Here is a 21,208-nt window from a genome sequence, read left to right as displayed (position 1 = left end):
GGGAGCAAGATACCAGGGTTTCTGTAGCATGTACACAGAAGGAAGAATTTTCTTGMTACTGTTACCAGCTGGCAGAATGTAAGAGTAAGGTAGGTTTAATATTCATGGATTGTATTTGAGTAGAGATGGCATAATTCCTCATAAAATATAAGGGATGGGATTTAGTGGATGGATGWGGGTATATCTTAATTAATCTCTCTGCCAATTAAACGATGGGATTTCTAATTAAGATGACCCCAAAGCAATTACTCAGACTTGTGTATTTACATTAATTAGACTACCAAAGCATTAGGAGTAGTATTACAAATTTGTGGAAGGTGCAAAGTGCTATTTCCAATTTAGAGCAATTCACTACCTAATATCTAATGAGGGAAGACCTCACAGCAGTTAGACCATTTCCTTCCCACCATTTATTTTGTCCCTTAGGACTTCAGCTCTAAAAGAAAATTGAGGGGGATGCTTGTGTTGCAGTGATAGGGCAGAGCCCTGACAGCCTGCGTGATGTGGAGCACTGACGTCGAAATATTTGTCATATGTGATACAGAAGCCTCGTCTTGGGAGACAGCTGCTTCTTTTCACTCCCACKTTAGTATTCACCAAACTAGCACCTAATGAGGTATGATATCACTAGCTCAATTTTGCACAAGCATTTGTGTTTTATTCTCTTCAARAGCAAATCTAATCTGCTCATAAAACAATTAACCTTGATGATTAATTGGTGGAAGTTAACACCATAAATAGTGTTTTTTTTTCTTTAAAAAAAGACCTGCAGGCCATGATTCAGCAAGACATTTAAGCATATACTCTCAGCAGAACAACTTGTGTGATTCAAGAAAGGCAAATGGCTCATGATGGGCTCTCTGCAGCATGCAGTTTTCTGAATGAAGGTCTCAGTGGCCCTAATTTGGTGAAATAACGTTCCAGTGGTCTCAATGTTTGTTGAAAAAAAAAATCAGGATCAGCTCATCCTGCAGCATTGTAAATATGTCATTTCAAAACACTTTGTTGCTTTTATGTGGATGACTACTTCTAATAAGTTAAAATCCTTGAAAACCATTTCAGGTAGGTTTGGAGTTCTGATTGTAATTGCTAACTACCACATGTGATGGAGCAGAGTAGAATCATATTCTTTTAGAATGTTTTTTCTTGTCAAATATGTATTTCACCTGCTACAAAGCTCTCAGTCTCTTAGCAAAAAGGCAATCAAAGCAGTCTGCAACTGAATTACTGAAGGAATACAAAATATATTGCAGGTAGTAAGACGCCTTTCTATAGAAAGAACCAGTAAAGCAGACACCATCATTGGTTAATTAAACAATTTTTTAATGATATAATATGAATCCTGAAAAAAAAAAATGTGGGGTGGAAATCAAGAAAGAATTGGAACTCTGGATATGTTCACTGGCATTTTTAAGCTCAGTATTTCATTTAATACAAATAGCATAGTCATTATTTGGTCTCTTTGAAGGTGTTCTGGTAAGAGAAAAAAATGGTGAAGCCATTTCTCTTAATTTATAAGAATGTGTTAAACCCTTCTTTCTTGAGTCTTCAAATAAGAGTTTTTATCTTTCTGTTTACAGCTCCAATTTTTTTTTTCGCTGTAGCCTTAGCTCAGAAGTCCACTTTTTCTTTAATCTGTCATCAAGGTCAAACACGGATGTTTTTCAGGCTATACAAAACCATCTGCTGCTTCACTCTTCCATGTTAGCTGCCTGTCAATGACACAGACACATTCACGCATGCGCCTTCCCCAAACAATACAATACACAGAAGAAAACCCCAAAGCAGAGCATATTCAAATTTCTGTGATGTCTTACAGTTGCCTTTGGCTATGGAAAGAGTCAAGTGTCTCCTCAAGTGTCTTAAATGAAAATGAAACCCCAATGTTTTGGAAGGTTTAATGCAACCTACAGACATACATGGAGCAGGAGAAAGGGGAAGGAATATCTGCTACAAGTTGTTATTTACTAAAGCACAGAACAAATAATAAAGAACTAGTTTCCCAAAATTGGATACCAAAATCAATTAGTGAAGTGTCAAGAGAAGGGATTGTAGTGCAGCTTTAACTGTATATTTCAACCAACCATCCTCAACAGCATCACTTCTGACATCGCCCTAATGTATGAGCATTTGTGTAAGTGTATATGTAAACCAGATTTCCTACTGCTTCTAAAAAGTGGGGAAAAAAAATCTCTGTTCACATGAAATGTTCAGCTGCATAATGAAAAATGCTACAAACAGCTGGGCTTTGCTCTTCTAAAATGTCCCATACTCTATTCAAAGATGCTTCATTTTTTAAATTTTTCATATTTTGCACTTCTGTACGATACCTCCTTTTTTTTTTTTTTTTTTTTTTTTTTTTTTTTTTTTTTTCCCCCTCTGGTAGATGCTTTTTACCCTCCTTTCCTAGAGCTGAGGCTTCCACCTTGAGTATCTGTGAGTAATGCTGAACATTGAATTATCAGGATTATATAATATGGGGGACAAATTATTTCATAGCTGACCAGAGCTACCCTGCCGAGCAAGAAGATGATAGAAACCATTGAGTGACTCCTTGTTCCTCCTTGGTGAAAAATCCATTTGAGTTCAGCAAAATATAGCTGTGTGTATATATATGTATTTTTCTTTTCAGGATTTTTTTCTCTTAGTGATAAAGGAAGGTAGAGATAGAGCCAGAGATAGAGATAAGAGGGTGTAGAAGAAGTCATTTGTTACTGCATCATATCTCATTTGCTTTGCTAGGCTGATCTTCCAAGAGGGAACTGAAAAATCAAGTTTGCAGTAATTCAATGTAGAAAAGAATATTGCCTTTATCCCATAGTCAATGCATTTTTGAAAATTAATGCACAGTCACTTTAATTTTAAAACACAGAATACCTTTGACTACACTGAAATCTAATAAGYGTTTCCAGTGCTTTTCCTACTACTGAAAAACCTGCCTAGTGTGGGTACAACAACTGTCAACAATCCGAGGAAAGAAAGTACAGGGAGTACCTCATTCTGAACAGAAAAACTACGAGGCCAGGCAGCAGGGAGCAAAATACAATTGCCCAAGTTCTCCTTCTAGTGCCTCAGTGCAAGTCCTTCCATTTCAAATCAGTTCTGTCATATTATATCAGATGAGTCTGTCCAGGCATAGTAAGAGATCAGGGCCAAGCAGCTCAGCATCCGGAAAGGTATTACTCAGGTGTCAACATCCAGAGACAGGAGCCAATACAAGTCAAGAGTCAGTTAAAAGACTTGCTGCAATGTCCAGAGAAGATAGCGAGCTGATGCAGACACTTTAAGCAGTTAGTTAAACTAACATGGACTTAATTGTTAGCAAATAACCTTACAGAGAGTTAATACTTCAATATAATAAATATAAACAGTCTTTCGAACAAGAACAAGGTGATCATACCCCTAGGGCCACCACCTACTTGGAGGAACTTTCTTCCCAGCGGTTCCTGGGAGGATGTTGTCCCAGATCAAGAAGTCCTGCCGTGTTCTGTACAAACACACTAACATCTGCATCTAACCCAAATAACTTTTTTTTTTTTCAGACTTTCCCATTTGGAGCTGGCTTTAGAAGAAAATACAAAGGAGGTGATGCCAACATCCCTCCCTGCCTCTACTTTGATATCATGAGTACTTTCAACAAGCAAAAATATCCAAATTGAGCTGCACGATCCACTCATAGCTACTCATCAGAATGGGAACTGTAAAGCATTTGTCATTTTTTCTCAAAGTTTGCAGCATGTAAGTATCACTTAAACCTATGCTCTTTCATATCCTACCTCTCAAACAACCCCTCACCACTGAGATATTCCATTAGTGCCATGCTGGGAACGGAATGTGTTTCTGGATTTTATAACTTGAYTTTGAACGAGAGCCGCATAGCTAGTCTTACTCCCAAGATTACAGTTCATCTCACAGTCAGAAGGCAAAGTAGATGTGATGCATTTCAGCATTTTCCCTGCCTGTACAGTTAAGTTGGCTGCTGGCTGACATGCCGGTGCTTTGATCTGCAGTGCCCAGAGCAATATAAGCAGTCAGACCAGTGTAAGAACTGTGACTCCCTTTCATAAGAAGAGAGTAACRTCCCACCTCCTTGTGAAACAGCTTATTCCCTATCATGGACCTGAGGAAAGAATAACCCAACTTTCTGCCTCTTGGATTTACTTCCTGTCTTACCCATCTCTGTCCTATGGTCTCAAGGACAGCATGACTGGGCAGCAGCTCAAGGAAAAGCAGTTCCTCTCTCATAAACTCCTTTCTGCTGGCAAACGGGTTATAACAACAAAATCCAAAACAGATATCAAATGATGGTRATAACTGTTATTTGAAGACTTATCTAATCTTATTCGTGGGGGTGGAAAGAAACTGAACTAAGAGAAGGGCATGATTGGCACTTGCGTCACTTCTAAGTTGATCTGCTTCCCTTTCKAAGTTCACCTGGCATTTTCAGAGATTTCAGTGAAGATTACTGCTAGTAATTTCTGATTAAAAGGGTCAGAGACAAAATGCAATCTGGATTTCATTGTTATTCCTTTTTATATGTGAAGGTGTTGAATTTGTTATTCACAGCTCTATGATCAATCTCAGAGACTGACCTTACAGCATTTGATTAATACTCCGGTTGCTAAGCCTTTACAGATCAGACTTTATCTCCATTCCCTTTGACCACTGAATGATACTTTTTTTTTTCCAACTTTATACCTTTTTCAGTAGCATCTCATTATAGAAGTGAGGCAATTTTAACTTTAAAGGGACTGTCTGTGTACGAGGTGACTGGGATTTAGCTGGCCTGCCAATGGTGAGAATGGCAGGGATAYGTGGCTGGGATGTGATGTGGGCAGGAAAAAATGAAGTGCATAATAGGAAGGCAGAAGAGACTAATGCTGACTAACCCACTTGGTAAATCTGTGCCARCAACCTGAGTAAGATGAGTAAAGGGCAATGTATTTACCTGCACATAATTTATTTAAAACATTCCCATTTGCTGTTATTGACACAGTAATATGGTGGTTCAGAGTGTCAGGATGAAAGGAGGAGCAGTAGCATCACGGGCTGTCATTAGCCACTCTTGTTTCCAAAGAATTTGAGGGGAATCTTGAAAAGTGCATATTTTAGTAAGCAGCAGTCAGAGCTCCCTTCTCTCAGAAATGGCATCCTGAAAGAAGGCAATTCAGAAATCCTCAAATATCTCTGGTAACACTCTGCAATGAGCGTCCCGGCTCATGTGAGAACAAGGTACTACCCAATATTGTGAATGAGAGCAGAATGTTGCCTACAATAAATCAGAAAGCGGTCGGTTCTTGCTATTAACAAGGGAGTAAAGACATATCTAGAGTTCGTGTCAAGTTTATCTGGTCCATCAATGCCAGATGTACCAATGGGGATACGTCAGGCTATACAACTTACAGCATTCATTCCAGGTTACTGCAGAAGAACTCCTCCAGGTCACCACTGAGACCATCTCCCATCCCCTTCACTTGTCCTGTACATTCCTACCACAGTGGGAATAAAAAGCTATTAAACCCAAAAGGCAGCATTAGTATAAATGATTATAGAGAATAACAGTAAGGTTGCGTTGGGTCCAGATCAACTCAGAAACCATTGTCAAAATGTATTCTGCAGTAATAAGGAGAGAGAAAGAAAAAGAGACTTCTTGTTAGTTCCCATTTATTTAATGACAACATAAACTCTGAGCTAGCTATTTTGTGTGTCAGAAGGTAATCGTGCATAAGCAATTCTTGCTCTTGGAAGAATTTTACCTTGTGGCTACGTTCTGTTTGAGAGGATTTCAAGGAATATTCTTATCACCTACAGGCTTTTCAGTTGTTTGCACACTTATTGAACAAGTAGAGGAAAAGAGAAAACAGACTTCATTAATATATAAATTAACTTTCCAAGAAAGTCAGGATTCATAGTGCACATTTAAAGGCCAYGCAGGCCTTTTCAGTACGATGGCATTGCATGCTTTCCAGTAATCTGTAGAGCTCCCTAACTCCTGCAAGACACTTCTGCCTCACAGACAGAATGGTTTGAAAACCTTTATTGGTTTTCAAACAACCTCACAGAGCTAAGCAAAGATCTTTTATGCTTACCTTTTGCATAACCCAGTGTAATGAACTGGGATGTCTTTGCCCATGGTACAAAAGCAAAAGCSTAGATTTTAGCCAGCCCTTTGAAATCATCCTTTACCCAGACTAAGCCAAGAGCAAACAGTCCTGTCTTTCAGGTAGTGTCAAATACTTTGGGCTAAATTAGTCCTAGTTCTATTTTCACACATCTGTTGGATGTTTTGCAATGATGGTCCTATTTGCTTAGTGCTGTGCTAGTTATTGAAGTCCATGAGACTCAAAATACATTCAGTCAAATACTTGCATAAAAGTTTTACAAACTCAGATTACCTCTGATTGCATAGACTATTGAAGGCTGAGTAGCAAAGATGAGTAACTWATTTAGTTTCAGTTGCAGAGACTGCCACTAATGTAGTGTTTTTATGTACACTGCAGGGTATATATGATCAAGACTCTTCTTTCATTACTCATCAGCATAGACATTCATGGCATACATATTTCTCAATGTAAATAATGGAATTAATTGCCATTCCCAATACTTACTAAGATCATAATTCATATAAATATCTTGAAAACTGGCCCAGATTTTCCTGCAGAGGCCAAGTCTACAGAAAAAAACACTAAGGATATTCATTTGTTGTTTTATGTTTATAAATTTCGTATAGTATACTTTTGATTCAGTAGATAATTGACATTTCAAAATTAAACTTGCTGGAAAGCAGGAAAGAAAACAAACCCAGAAACGCATTCTTTAGTTTATCCTCAGACATCTCTCTTTTTTTTTATTTTTTTTAATCGTATATTAATTTCTCATTACCTCTGCAGATCAAATTAAGATAGAGTGGGAGTGTGGAATACATTATTTGTGGCACATTGAAGCTTAGGATGTTACTTTAAAAATTAATTTGTAAGACACAATTTGTTAATGCTGAACTTTTTCATTATACATTTTAATAGCCCTCAGATGACACCATGTGCTATGTTTTGTGCTTTGCAGTACCAACCATGTAACACTTAGAATGTGAAAACCGACTCACAGTGAGTGTAAAACATGTTGATCACAATTACAGAAAGATAACCCAGGATTTGAAATAATACAGCAAGTATCTGCATCTTTGCAGTTACCAAAGATGATTACCCATCTGGTTCTAAGGAAATAYGTGTTCACTTGAAGTTAGATACCAATGAGGTAACTTCAGCTTTTGTTTTCATTCCAATCACTCAAAAATAGCCTGATAATTTAAATATCTCAAGTCCTAAACAATAAGGAAATATTTCAAATGTGTGATACTGAATTGTGCAAATTTTTAAGTATTAGGTGAGAACAGTAAGCCCAGGAACTACCACTCTCTATTATATATGATAACTACTATGATACTAATACGTATATCTCAAAGACTTGCTGGAAGTCTGCATATTCATATATTTTTAAAAGAACACTTGAAAAACAAATTTCTTACTAGAGCGGAAATTTTCATGAAAACAAGCCTCTAAAAGTTATTTTATGTTTTATTTTGTGACCTTCTGCTCCCATCCTTTCTCGAGAGCTAAATTAGAAGAAAAAAAGGAGCACAAATAGAAAGGGAGAGATGATAAAACTGAAAATTAGTTTGAAAGGCTGACTTCATTTTTTCCTTTCCAAATTACTTATTTGTTTTGCTGAACAGTTGTAAGGTTTTAAAATGGTGCTTTCATTTGAAACCATAAGATTCAAACAAATTTGAATGGCTTGCAACAATATGTTCAACATTTTTCATGCAATTGTAGGAAGGCAACTGGGAAGACAGAAAGGGAAGAAGGATGATGCTGGTTCCCCATGAGTGCTGCTGCCTGGAGTGCTATTTTTTGCACCAGTGTTTGCCTTTGCCTTTCCTCCCTAAACAGCTTCATGAGCTCCGAAGACCTTCCAGTCCACTCTGCAACCTGCTACTTCTTACAAATTCTTTTAAGCCAAGAGAACTGACTGCAATTTCTATTTTAGCGCATCTCCAGCCTCTGCCAAGGGAATGTAAGCAGCAACGAAAGGAATCTTCTACATACAACTGTGAAATACATGTAGAAATCTRTCTATTTAAAAAACTGAATAATAAACATCTCAAAATCCCTGCTCTGCCAACATGTTCACATATCGTATACTGACTGACATCACCTTTGACCAAAGCCAGTGATCTTTAAAGGCTTTAAAAGGCTTTAAAAATCCTTCTAAATAATATTCCCTTATCCCTCCCCAGACTTCAGTAAGGCAAGACAAAATAAAAACCACAACGAAGTCCAGGTAAACAGGGCATGTATYTCAGTATCAGTATTTTCATGTGACTATGAAAATTGTGTGGTGATGACCAGCATGGTACACTTTGTTCAGGGGTTTGGAGTGCTCCTTGGTGAAAATTTCTCTCTTTTTTTTTCTCTGCTCTTTTGCTGTGAGACCAAAGAAATAGCTCCAAGGTATTTCCTTTCCCACAGGCAAATGGGTAACTAAATATTTTATATGAGGATGAGCACAGTCCTCTGATACTGCTTAATGTACCTTTTTTTGCAATTTAAATGTCATTTGTATTACCAGCACAATGGATCAATTTTGCCCTTGGGGCATAGAAGGTGTCAGAGCAATACCAGGGTTAAAAGAGGCTCAGAGTGAGGTAAATACATTGAACAAGTGGCAACCAAGGGAACGGATTCTCAGGAAAAGGTGAACACATCTCACTGCCTCTTTTAATATTTTTGCGTTTAATCTGGGTAAGCAAAAGGTAAAACCAGCTATAAATTGTAGGATACATGCAGGAACAATGAAAAGCAAAGTTTGAAGAAAATGAGCCTCATTGGATACCTGAGGAACCTTTTTCACATTCTTACCCATGCTTGCTCATCTGGACAGCTGTGTTTCTTTTCCTTTTTATATTTGATATTTGCAGSCCATAGAAGTCATAGACAGCAGGTGAATGAGAACAGTGCTGACAAGGAAAGTATGAAGGAGAAATAAATATTCTTTCCTSAGAACTGAACTGAGAAAATCCATAGGCATTTCTGAAGGGGAGTAGATGTATGCTGGTGGTTGGAAGGAAGTTCAAGGCCAAAACTGGCAGGGAAGATGTAGCTCTTGTCTTGCTGAATGCTTGAGGGCTGGAAGAAAGGGAGGGCCCCGTTGGGCCAGTCTGGACCTCATGGTTTATACTGACTAGTCCAGGCCTTGGCATGGCCTTCACATCTAGGTGACCTTGTGTGTGCGGGGCGGTTGGGCTAGATGATCTCCAAAGGTGCCTCCAACCTTAACCATTCTATGCTTCTATGGATCTAAGAATCAAGACTTAGGCACAAGCTCTGCTGGCTGAATCTGGATCTAACTCTGTATCTGCAGCACACTCTGTGCTTTGGCTGTCAAGAGACTTTTTGCTTCCTTTGCTGGGGGAAGATATTGATGTTCTACACCACTGAGCAGATACAGAGATGAACATATTCCGGGTGAGAAACGGGTGAAAGAAGTAGCCACTATTTGCTTGGCTGGCATATTAGAAGATAATGTATGTGCTGGGGTGCTGGATTTTAAACCTCCTTCTGATATGTATTGTCAGGCAACCAAGGAGAATGCAAAGTGACTGTAAGGGACTGTGTCACTCAGCAGCAAGAGTGTAAACTCTGTATTCATGCACTTTGCTGAAGGTAAATGAATATGCAAGGTGCAAAGCAGCAGTAAACTGTTCATTAAATCTTTAGTCTGCACAGATCTAATATTTAAGGTATTTCGAAAGGAAATCAGATCTGGTTGGACCACTGCATTTAACAGTCACCTCAAAGTGTGATTTCTGTTTTACTGTTTTTTTCCAACCTATCTTCACCTAGAGAAGATAGTACCATATTTTGACTTTCAAGACTGATTTTTTGTTTAGGGCATTTATTTTATTTTATTTTTTTTTTTTTGTTTTGTTTAGGGCTATTTCTTTTGAATAAGAGATTATTTCATTTTAGGGAATTTGGTGGTACAGTAGTCAGATACAGATACTCCTTCCTTTTTCCCCAGGAATGCAATTGTATAAATGTGTGAATATGTAGAAACAAACAGTTTAGGTGTGGAGGTGGGAAAGAATATGTTCTTGCCTAGGGAAGTAGATGTGACATATTTTTTTTTCATGACTGTACCTATTCCTGTACCATTGATTCATATTTATCATTTTAAATATACACATTTTTTGGAAGCTCAAGTACACCTCAGTTGCCCTGAGGGAATTATTAAGTCCTTAACCTTTAGTTCATATTTTGAAGTCAGCAGCCTAGTTGGTATATTGGTGTTCTAAAATATTCTACAACCAGAGTGCCTCCTTAAGTAAACAGTGATGATGATCATCCTGCATCTTGTTCTTCCAAATTTTCTTCACAAAATGAAGTCAAAATCTTTACTTCCATTTTGTAATTTACAATCAGATGGAGACACAGGGGAGGAAAAATTTCTGGGCCTGGCAATGACATCTCCAGGGAACCTTGGGTGCTTGCCACCCATGGCCAGCTCTCTGAACGGTTCCAGTCACTGTCAGTTTAGTGGTAGGCATGGTCCTACCCTGATGGCCCTGTGGTTAGATGGCATAAATACCCTCTCCAGAAAGTGCCCTGATACCAGGGATAAGACAATCTGTGACTCCAGATCAGTCCTTCATCTGTGGAAAAGGGAAGAAGCTGCTTGGCCACCAGGAAGCTGTAAGGGTGTATTCACTAATGACTGGAGGGGCGTGCTGAGGACCTTTGGTGTATTTAGCTAGATGAAAAGTGAGCCAGGGGAGCATGGGGAACTGACTGTTGCATTTATCTTCTTCACGCCACCAACTGGGAGTCATTACCAGCATCCTAATGCACCAGAGGATCCTCTGAACTGAGATGATCCTCATTTACTTCACTAGGCTTACTTGAAGTGTTGCGTTGTGGTGTAAAGTTACTGGTGCAGAAGGAAGAATTTGGGTTTAAATTATTTTAGAGACCATTTAAGTACAAGAGATTAAAACTGAGCTGTTCATTTCCATCATTCTCTTTCTCATTGTACCACAGGGAACCTCTTTTTGTGAGCCAATCATCCTTTTCCTTAAACATATAGAGAAATTACATAGGATAATTATATCTCAGGGCACCTTAATTGTCCCAATTATTTGGCTAGTTTTGACAGTTAGATGTAATGTAGAGAGGGAGGGAGAGTTCTGCAGGGACAGGACAAGGTTTCATGTGCTACTTGGACAATACTCAACAGCACAGCTATAATATTCAAAATATCTGTATTCAGAAGTATACTACATGCAATATAAAAGGAGAGACAAAAGCCTCAGTGTATTTTAAGATATTCTTTATCTAGTCCACCTTCTGCATGAGATATATGGCATTAGCACTAAATCAATTATGATTAAACTGCATGTAACCAAAATTGGCAAATTCAATTTCCCCCACATTTCATTATAGCTTAGGTGTTATAATGATAAATTAAATTAAGGTATCTTCCACAATATCTTTCAGGTATAATCATTATCAAATATCATTTTACTTCTCACTTTTTTTGGGTGAAAACTAAACAGTTTGTAATGGTCCCAGCTCACTGAAGAGGTGACTCATTCCTATAGAAAAGTGTATTAAAAACAGACATCATGCTATTATCCACAGATATTAAATAGGACATTTCATTATTGTAGGTCTTGTAGTTATAATGGACATATTTTAGCGTTAAAAGATGAAAGACAAATATCTGAAATTACAAATGTAACTCTATCATGAATCAAGAAAAAAAAGKCTAAGTGAAGTAACTCTTCCTAAAACTTCTGAAAATGAAGGAATTAGACTCTTCTCTTCAAAGGCTTTGGCGTCAATATGACTGTGAGAACATGAATAATATTAAGTACACCTTCAAATACTGTCTTGTAGATACACCTTTTTGTGCAGAGGTCATGGTTAAATGTCTAAATATAAGTAGAGGCTTTCCACTTTTTCTGTCTGCTACACATGTAACAAGGTTTTAACATTCTGCCCAAGTCAGTCAAACATTATCCTCATCATTAACCCGGCCTCCGTATAAAAGTAATTGGATCAGATATAAAATTGATCCTCTTTCACGAGGTTTTACTTGGGGTTAATCAAGGAGGCAGGAATCATAAACTATATCAAAACTTTAATCAAAATCTGTGGTCTCTAGTCCTTCAAATTATTATATATACATATATATATATATATATGCACAACTTTTCACATGCAATGAAGGAGGAGCTGGTAAAAGTATCTATGTGTCAAAATGCATGTACTTAAAATCTCTCTGTAAGGTAGAAGTATTCAGTTTCCTCAGTTCAGATTTCTCAGTAAGAATTAACCAAAGGGAAAAAAAAAAAAACAGGTTAAATCTCATAAAAAAGGAGCAATACTCTGTGTTTCTGAAATGATCAGAGAAAATCTATGCCCACATTCCCCCAACAAACCACCCGTACTAGGCAGAAGTCCCTGCTTCTATTAAAAATGTATTCACCGTGTGAAATAAAAGCAGTGATAGAGCCAGAGGGTTGACACTGAGCCCTTCATGTCAGTGTACGTGTCGCATGTCACACTGAGTTCCGCTGGCAGATGAGCTCTTGAAGAAAGGGTCCTCTTCATTAAAACCCCTTAGATTATCATAAGCTACTCGAGGCAAGCGGTGGGGTCCCTGTCCAATCCCTTTCYTTCTAACAGAGTGATTTTCTTGGAAAACAAAAATTATTAAAAGCAAGGAACATAGTAGTCATCTTCAAGGCTGAGCTCATCTGGCATCCTCTGCTCTGATAGAGTTTAGCCACTTTCTTTACAAGAGAGGCATCTGCGATTGAATCTAAGTTGCATTTTCATTTGATGAATCATTTAGAAGTAGATTAGCTCTTTGGTCTTAAAGTTTCTGCTTGATGGAACAAAATTCTTCTCCCTTTTCAGGGGTATCCAAGCAGAATCCATGTGTAAGTGGGTTCTATCACCTACAAATTCCAGTCTGTTGGATGCAATCAGAGACAGCTGTAAAAACTGTTATCAGCTGGAGGATTGTGTATTGCACCAAATTCTTAGATTGGATGACATATCCTATAATTTCTGCTGACTCAAGCTACATGGCTATCTCAGAAGAGACTCTATCACAAAAAAACATAGACCCTAAACAGGCACTTGATGCAAAAATGCCCAGTAATCCTTTTTGCTGGGGACTGCTTGCTTGATACAGTAGAATGTCACTACGTGAAGGATGAGTAAACTCCTGGAAAATTCAGTCTTACRATGTCAGTGTCTCCTGAATGTGAAGAGGGGCTGGCAGGTGTGCCACACCTGTCTCCAGCACAGCCACCTGGGGCCTCCTGGCTTGCTGTCTCCCATGGGCAGGAATGCAGGTGACCCATAACCTCCACAGGAACAGCTGTGTCACCAGACCAGAGTGCTCTGAGAGCCACAGTTTAGGTGTTGGTTGCTCTATGTGCTCCAGAAGCCACAGGTCAGTCATAATCCTGGGAGAGAAATCAAACCTGGTCTTTGTGCCTACTGTATTTAAGAACCTTCCATGATCTTTTTTTGGTAATGTAGCCTTATTATTAAGACTGTGATTACCTAGAAATGCAAACTTTGCATTGTGTCCAAAAAGACCTTTATAATCACTTAGCAGCATTGATCTCATTTCCTATGGAGCATTAGCATTCATGACCATCATACTCCTGGTGGAGGACAATGGAACAAATGGAAAACATATATTCATGTGCCAGGACACAAATCCATCCCTTTTAATCTTTAACCAGTGACTGAAACCTGCACTATTTAAATCCTGTGTATGCCAAGCAAGCATAGATCTCCTACAGGATGAAATAGCAGCGTCCAGATACTAATTCTAGTCTTCTGGGTGATAAGTTTGCTTTCTTCTTGGCATTTGAAAATCTCCAAATACAATATTTTCCCAGCATAAAATCTGCCAAACAAATAAAAAATAACACGTGTCTGTGGACTCCACTACGACTATAAAAGCAGCAGAAAGTAGCCAGGCTCCTGCCTCTTCATTCATGATCCTTCTCAAAAACAGACAGACAGTCCTTCATATTCCTAGAGTTCCTTCCATCAGAAAGTGATTGGTGTATTACCCATAACTGGGTAATACAAGCAAAAGTACATCTGAATGCTGCTGATACTCACAACCTCAGATGCCTGTCAGAAAAAAGCCTACTGGAAACAGAGAGCTCATGCTAATGAGGCCTTCTGCACTGTCCCTTAAGGGAATCTTAAGTCTGATTTAAGTATACTGCATATTTCTGAGATAAAATGCATAGTACATGTCCGAACCTCAAGTGTTCAGCTACTTTTGGCCATCAGTTTCCTAATCCACATTAGTCAGAGCTTAATATCAGTGAMAGGGATATTTTAAGCATTGATTCACATACAGACACAATACTTAATTTTCTAGTGTGCCCAGGATTTCTCAGAAGACCACTAAATTACACCGTGTTTTAACAAATTGATGAGAACGGTGCTGCTTTCCTAACCRTGTAGTAGAGCTCAATTGATCAGGTATCCTTATTATGTTCTGCTAACAAATTTGAAAACCCCACAGACAATTTCACTATAATGCTTGCCTTGCATTGGCAAAGTACGCATGGAAAATTCATAGCCATGCTGATTTGTAATCACTACCAGCAAAATTCATCCTTCTTTATGGAGCCTAGTAAAAATTTATGGGCCATTCAAGTCTCACATAAAAAGGGACTTGAAGAAGGCTGAACAATAAGGTTGAATTTTATCCTAGGTTGCTATGATTTTGTGGACATATGTAGAAGTCAAATATGTTGTAAAAATAGTAAGGTGTTTGTTTTTAGTATATATCTGACATACGGTGTTCATAAACAGATGATTGCAAAGTCCTAGAAGCAAGGTAGGCAGTGCTGAATCCAGCAAATAAAATACTTTTAAAATAATGTTTTATTAAGCAAAAAGTAAAATTGTTATTTTAAAATAATTTTTCTGTACTTGTGTCCTTGCCACATCCTCCTCTGTGCATACACATTGGTAGGATTCTCCAGAGCCCTCTCTTCTCCAGGCTAAACAATTCCAGCTCTCAGCCTCTCCTCCTTAATCATGGGTCCCTTAATCATCCCAAAAGCTCATTGCTACTCTGTGGCATCCACAGTGCAAATTCAAATTCAACACATTCTCTCTATTTAGTTTATCATGCTTTATCATGCTTTTAATATTCAGTTATTTCTTAAGTGAAGTAAGTTTTCAGTCCTACATACTGCCACCATATTTAAGCTGCCAATCCACCTGCTCCAGAACTCCGACTTAAAATTTAACACTACACTTCATGGCACATACACATATATGCACAAACACACRTGCATCTTTTCCAGGTAACTGCCTATGATATTTTTGTTTTCATTTGGACTAACTTTATCTGACATGGCCTTTTAAACTGAAATGCTGCTTTAGCAGAGCAACTCACAGTTAGAGGAGCTGAATCAAGCAACAGGTATCTGTGCCTGTCCCTGCCGGTGCTCTCTGTGCTCACTGCCATCACACTACACCGACTCTTTTTAATCATGCATTCCCAGTTTTGATTGCGCTGGGCTCCCTGGTTTCAGGGTCACTGATGAACAGGGATGGAAATTGTTTTGCCTGCCTCAGTACTGCAGGAAGGGCGTTTGCCTTCGCTCATTTTAATAGCAATATTCTGTGGAGATTAAATGTGATTTAGCTGCTATCTTATAGTGATTACTCATGGTGAGTCCGATCATTTGAGGATGTTGCCTGTTGCTTTTTCTTAAGCGTTTAGAATCTCTGAGCATGACCCCCATGGAGCAAAATGCTGGACTGCACAGCCCGAAAAATGTGCAACCAATTAAGCTAAAATATCGAAGGAAAAGAATGCATTAATATCTCATGAGAGCTTATGTCCATATGCGCCTCTAGGCTTCTTTCAGAGTAAATACTTTGATGAGCTGGTCATGTCTGTTTTTTCCTTTCTTTTAAGAAAGGATCTTTCTTATAAAGATATTTATATTTAATCTTATTGAAATTCAGTCACATTCGCCTGGTTTAGAAGGAATTTTAACACCTTGTAAATTATGCAGCCCACCAGAAGCATTCTTAATTTACACACCTTGTGCATATGTGTAGCTTGAGAGAGAATGTGTCATTACTCCCTAAGTTATTACCTTAAGTTTTGAGACCCATACAGCTGGGCCTATCTTTTGGTCTCTCCTTCAGATGGAGTAACAAGTAATATTGACTCATCTTGATCTGCCTTCTAGTYGTTGCATTAGCAAAGAAGTCTACCCAGAAATGTCTCTGCCTCCCTGGATGTGGGGAACTGACTCCTGATGACGGGCAAGTGTCAGGYAACTGAGGAAGAGCACATCTCTACCTTGCAAGATGGCAAAATATTTCACTGTGCAGTGCCAATCATACCAGCAGCTCTAGCCACAGATTAGAAACCTTCTTCATGCCCCAAAATAGGTTATGATGCCAGGATACAGATGAAAACTGCAGATGGGGATAGATAGACGGGAGCACGAGAGTCACCTGTGACTGATTATGATGAATTCCAGCTCTCGCCACAAAGCCATTGTTCATGTCATTTGTCCAGCTATTCATATTTCAAGAATAAGCTGGACAAAGTGCTGAGGCAGGGAACTGAAAGATTTGTGTGTCTGAATTTGTTTTCCTGTAGAAGGATTTTTAATCTGCTTCAGCAAGGGAACTCTTCCAGTGCATATTGCATATTGATCTAATCTTCTTGATAAAAAATGCTCATATGCATCTTTTTTTGTAAATATATGCACATATTGACACAAAATGTGCACATCAATAGATTTTAATATGCACTGAAATATATTAACTTTAATTCATAACAACACCTAAATAATTTTAGAAGAAACRTAATACAGTATAATGTTAAACAATTCATTTCACTACAAAACATATGAATAAACTACTGAAGAAATAAGCAAAATTATTTCCTCTTGTATTCTCATTTACCTCCCTAAACTATCTGCAACCATTTTATTTCTTGATATTCTCATTTTGTTTTTCCAAAAAATGCCTYTAATGCACTGAAACAGCAGATTACCTGGAAATGAGTAAGTACCTCAAACTGTGTCTCATCTGACAGAATACAGAAAGATGAACTGAAATGAACTGTAGGTTGCAAACCAGAAGGAAAAATAAACAACAAATAGGAAAAAAAAATTATATGTAAATGCACTGACATACTAGATCTTCCTTCTAGTACCAGTCACTGTTCTGTTTCCTTGTAGATTAGGAAAAACACATGCCCATGCAGCAAAGGTCACTCTCCTCCAATCGAATATGTTTAAAAATATGTATTTGTCGGTTATATTTTTTACCCAAATTTATGCAGTTAACATGTTTTTGTCCATCTTGCTTTTGACTTAAGCTTTTTTTTTCTGTTTTCTCATAGAAATATCACAGCTGCATCTGTGTTTTTGCTGGGATAAGAACATCAACACAACCCRATACAAAATTGTGATGGTAATGAAAGAACAGGTGAAATTTTAGTCTAACATTTTAGTGACATTTAGTAACATTTTATCTTAAAAATGTGCTAAATAGGAATTCTTGGTCTACAGCCCTAGTCTGAACTTATTTATATTGAATTTAACTGAGTATCACTTGACAACAGCCTTCCTGGAATAAATGACTGTATGACCACGGACTAGACTTTAAAGGGACTTGGATGAGACAAGCGCTAAGAAATATGTCATGGTCACAGAAGTTCAAGAAATATTATTCTAAACAGCAGAAAATGTTATATTTTAGAAACTAATGAAAGGGCTCCCAGTCACAGCATCTCTGTTCCAAGAAAGCTGATTAATCATTATTATCTGTGACCAGATATGATACAGAATAACTCCTTCTATCACTCTGCATTGACTCAACCACGCATTACACCCACGAGCAAGGAATAAACCTAACTGGCTGCTTTGGCTCTGGTCAGCTGCAGCCCAATGTCATACGTCCTAAGCCCATGGAGAAACCAAGTAAAGGTTTGATACCAGACTACATTCTCTGTAGCCTAATATAGACTTGGGTAAGATCCCAGGATCTGAAGCAAATCCATGACACTGAGTGACATGAAGAATGACACTCTTCCATGAAAGGACAGGAAGGCAGAAACTGAGCATTCACGTAGTTTAAAAGATGCACTATGATTTTACCACTGGCTTTCTAAAGATTTTCAATCCAGGTCAGGAACTTGGTCCTAACCTTCCAGGGCTCCATTGCCTCCCCAGCCCTTGGGTGCTGTTCACATTCTTGCAAACAACACAGCTTTACCCACACCCMTCTGGGAAAGAACTTACATGAGAGCAGGTTAAATCCACAGTGTGAAATCCTCCTACGAGGACCATAGCTCCTCACAGATCTTACCATCTTCTGCCTGAACTGCTACGTGCATTTCCTTCATGAGGCCTTGCCTAAAACAAATGTAGCGTAGTAGATATAAGAGCTGCTTTATCACCAACTACCCCCCAGTAAATGACAAGGAGAGAGTTAGGAGCGTATGATATATATTATTAATGATAGTAAGCATTTCAAGAAGAATTTTTTTTTTTTTTTTTTGGGTAAGAAATCAGTCATAAGAACTTACATGGAAGAGAAACTGTGTTTTCCAGTTGACTATACACTATACATTGTCTTGCCAGAGACCACAGTATTTACCTGCCCAGGTCTTCGTTGTTCCTATAAGGCAGACATAAAATTACCTTAGCCTGCAATATCAGCCGTAGGAAATTAAATTTCATATGCAATAAAAATGAAGTACAAAYGCTCTGCAGAGCTTGTTACACTGCCCAATGTCTCCTGTGTTCTTATTCAAAGCCTTGGGAGAGAAATATCCCGCTAGACAAACACAGGCTTCAATCCCAGAACGACTAATACCCGAGGTTATTCAGATATACCCAAACCACTGAAATCATGATAGCGACTTAGGGCAGCAAAACTAAGTATAACTCTAAATCTGGACAAAAATCTTTGCAGAATCAAGTCCCAGAAAAAATAGTAAGGATAACTATAAAGAGATTTACATGAATGATATTTTACAGCTGGCTGAATTTTTATTTTCCTTCCTACTGTAGCTCAAAATTTACTCTGTAGGCTCTAAATAGCAGAAGCCTGCAATCCCAGTCCCACCCGTACCCCCTTCTCATCTACTTTCACTGTAATTAAAGCATAAATCTTACAAATTAAATCTTCAGAAAAGCCTTTATTGCTTTATATCGATTTCCCTTCTTATTCTAACACTACAGATACGTTGTTTTCTAATTCATCACCAGAGAGATCCCTGAAATGTAGGACACAACACAACGTGGTACGTGTACGTATAGGAAAGACGAAAGGCAAACCCTTGGCTGGCTCATATTGCTATTGCTTGATATTTTTCCTGCAATAAGTACATAGATATGGAAGAGAAAGAAGAGTTTAGTAAAGTGTTTAATATTTATTCCACACTGCCTACAAAATATTTGACAAAAAATACCATCAAAATAATAACAGCCAAAAAAGGTCCCATGAGATAATTCACAGTCATTTGATATTAATATGTTATAAATAGAACATTTCAAGCATTAATTTTGAAACTGTTTCAATTGAAAATTTAAATTATTTCTAATTATTAGAGATAAAGCCCAGCCCAAACAGAAGAAAGTTTTTTTTTTTTTTTTTTTTAAATTCTGTTTGAACAGAAGGATTTTTTTGGGAGGGTGAGGAGGGCCTTGAAGCATTTTTTCCATATTTTTTTTTGCATCAAGGCACTGAAATGCACAGTAGCTATACAACTATGTTCTTTGACTGCAAATACCATGCTGTTACCTTGTATTCAAGTTTATTTGCTCTACTTTTTATGCCCTATTCAACTAGAAGTTATTTAAAGCAGTGTTTTTGTTACATATGTGTGGATGTTCAGCCGATTGGACACCTGATCCCTGACCATGCCTCTCCATAATTACACAATTTATTAACAGTAAGCAAACTACCTGCTGTTTACAGCTATTACAAGTTTCTTGGAGACACATTGCTAAGCTACSGGAGGAGATTCTTGCCTGCTAGAATCAGGCAGTTTTCAAACCACAAACCATCCCCTTGTGCATATTCTTTGGAAGAGAAGAGCAAGAAAAACTCCTGTGAGTTTGCAGGGGCGCGTTCATGTCTATCAGGGCTTGTCCCACGGTTCCAAGGAAGCTTTCCTTTAACACCTCGAAGGTTAATCTACCTTTTCATTCTAGGTAAATATGAAGATACTGTCAAAACCTGCAACACTTGGTGAAATAATCCCAGGAGCCTCACAAGAGTGGGTTTTTGGACACCTTGGATTCCCAACTCCATCGATCAGCTTCATCTCTCACGATGCAATAACGTCCTGGCAGTGACCATGCAGCATCACGGGCACCTGAGACCCCTCAGCAACAGGCTCTGCCAGTTATCAGCCCAACTTGCTTTTTTACTGRAAAATATGAAATATTTGGCAATAAAAAGAAATAAACCCACCTGACCACTTATAATTACTACAAATTATTTAGAATCTGCTGAAAAACAGGCTCTTGTCCTACTCACTGCCCTCTGTTGGTGTTATATCCATCAGTCTCCTCCCCCATTGAAAGTTTAGTTTATTTTGTGGAGCACAGAACCTTTCTAATTTGTCTTCTCTCAGACATAATTACAAGTGCAGAAAACAATAGAGATCATTTTGCCAGGATTATTACACCAGTAAGATGAGAGCGTGTTAGAAGTAACTGTGCATCACAGGCATAACAGTCCTATTTACAGGAAGCAGCCGCTTCCTACACTCTGATCTAAGATGCTATGCATGTTTAAATATTGTCAGATTTATATTCAGGAAACAAAAAGCTCTTTTTTAATTTTTTTTTTTAATCCAACCACACAGCTTACTCTTCTGAGACTTAACTCAAAATTTCTAATTAGCTCTTCCACCTAAAACCCACCATCTGTATATTACCATGAAATAGAAATTAGCCACAAGGGAGGAGGCTGCTGATAAAGAGCAGAAAATCCAACGATATTTGCTGAATTGCTAACTGGCAAGTAGGCAAAAGGTGAAAACGCATCATCTAGAAAGGGAAGTGAAGGGCAAAGGGTAGCAGGGAACCGCTCCTGGGATGTGTGGT

The 21,208-nt window shown here is 38.2% G+C and overlaps 1 long non-coding RNA gene across 1 annotated transcript; it reads left to right on the top strand.

Moving 5' to 3' along the window:
* Window positions 1-3,551: 3,551 nt before the first annotated feature.
* On the top strand, window positions 3,552-20,476 carry LOC112946935. The gene is made up of 3 exons (XR_003249313.1): window positions 3,552-3,738; window positions 17,488-17,558; window positions 20,309-20,476. It is a non-coding gene; the product is annotated as an uncharacterized LOC112946935 (long non-coding RNA).
* The last annotated feature ends 732 nt before the right edge of the window (window positions 20,477-21,208 follow it).

The sequence above is a fragment of the Nothoprocta perdicaria genome, unplaced genomic scaffold (assembly GCF_003342845.1).
Source record: "Nothoprocta perdicaria isolate Ctin4 unplaced genomic scaffold, notPer1 scaffold_219, whole genome shotgun sequence".
NCBI lineage: Eukaryota > Metazoa > Chordata > Aves > Tinamiformes > Tinamidae > Nothoprocta > Nothoprocta perdicaria.
The sequence above is the reverse complement of the archived record's forward strand: the minus strand, read 5'-3'. Positions and strand labels throughout refer to the sequence as shown.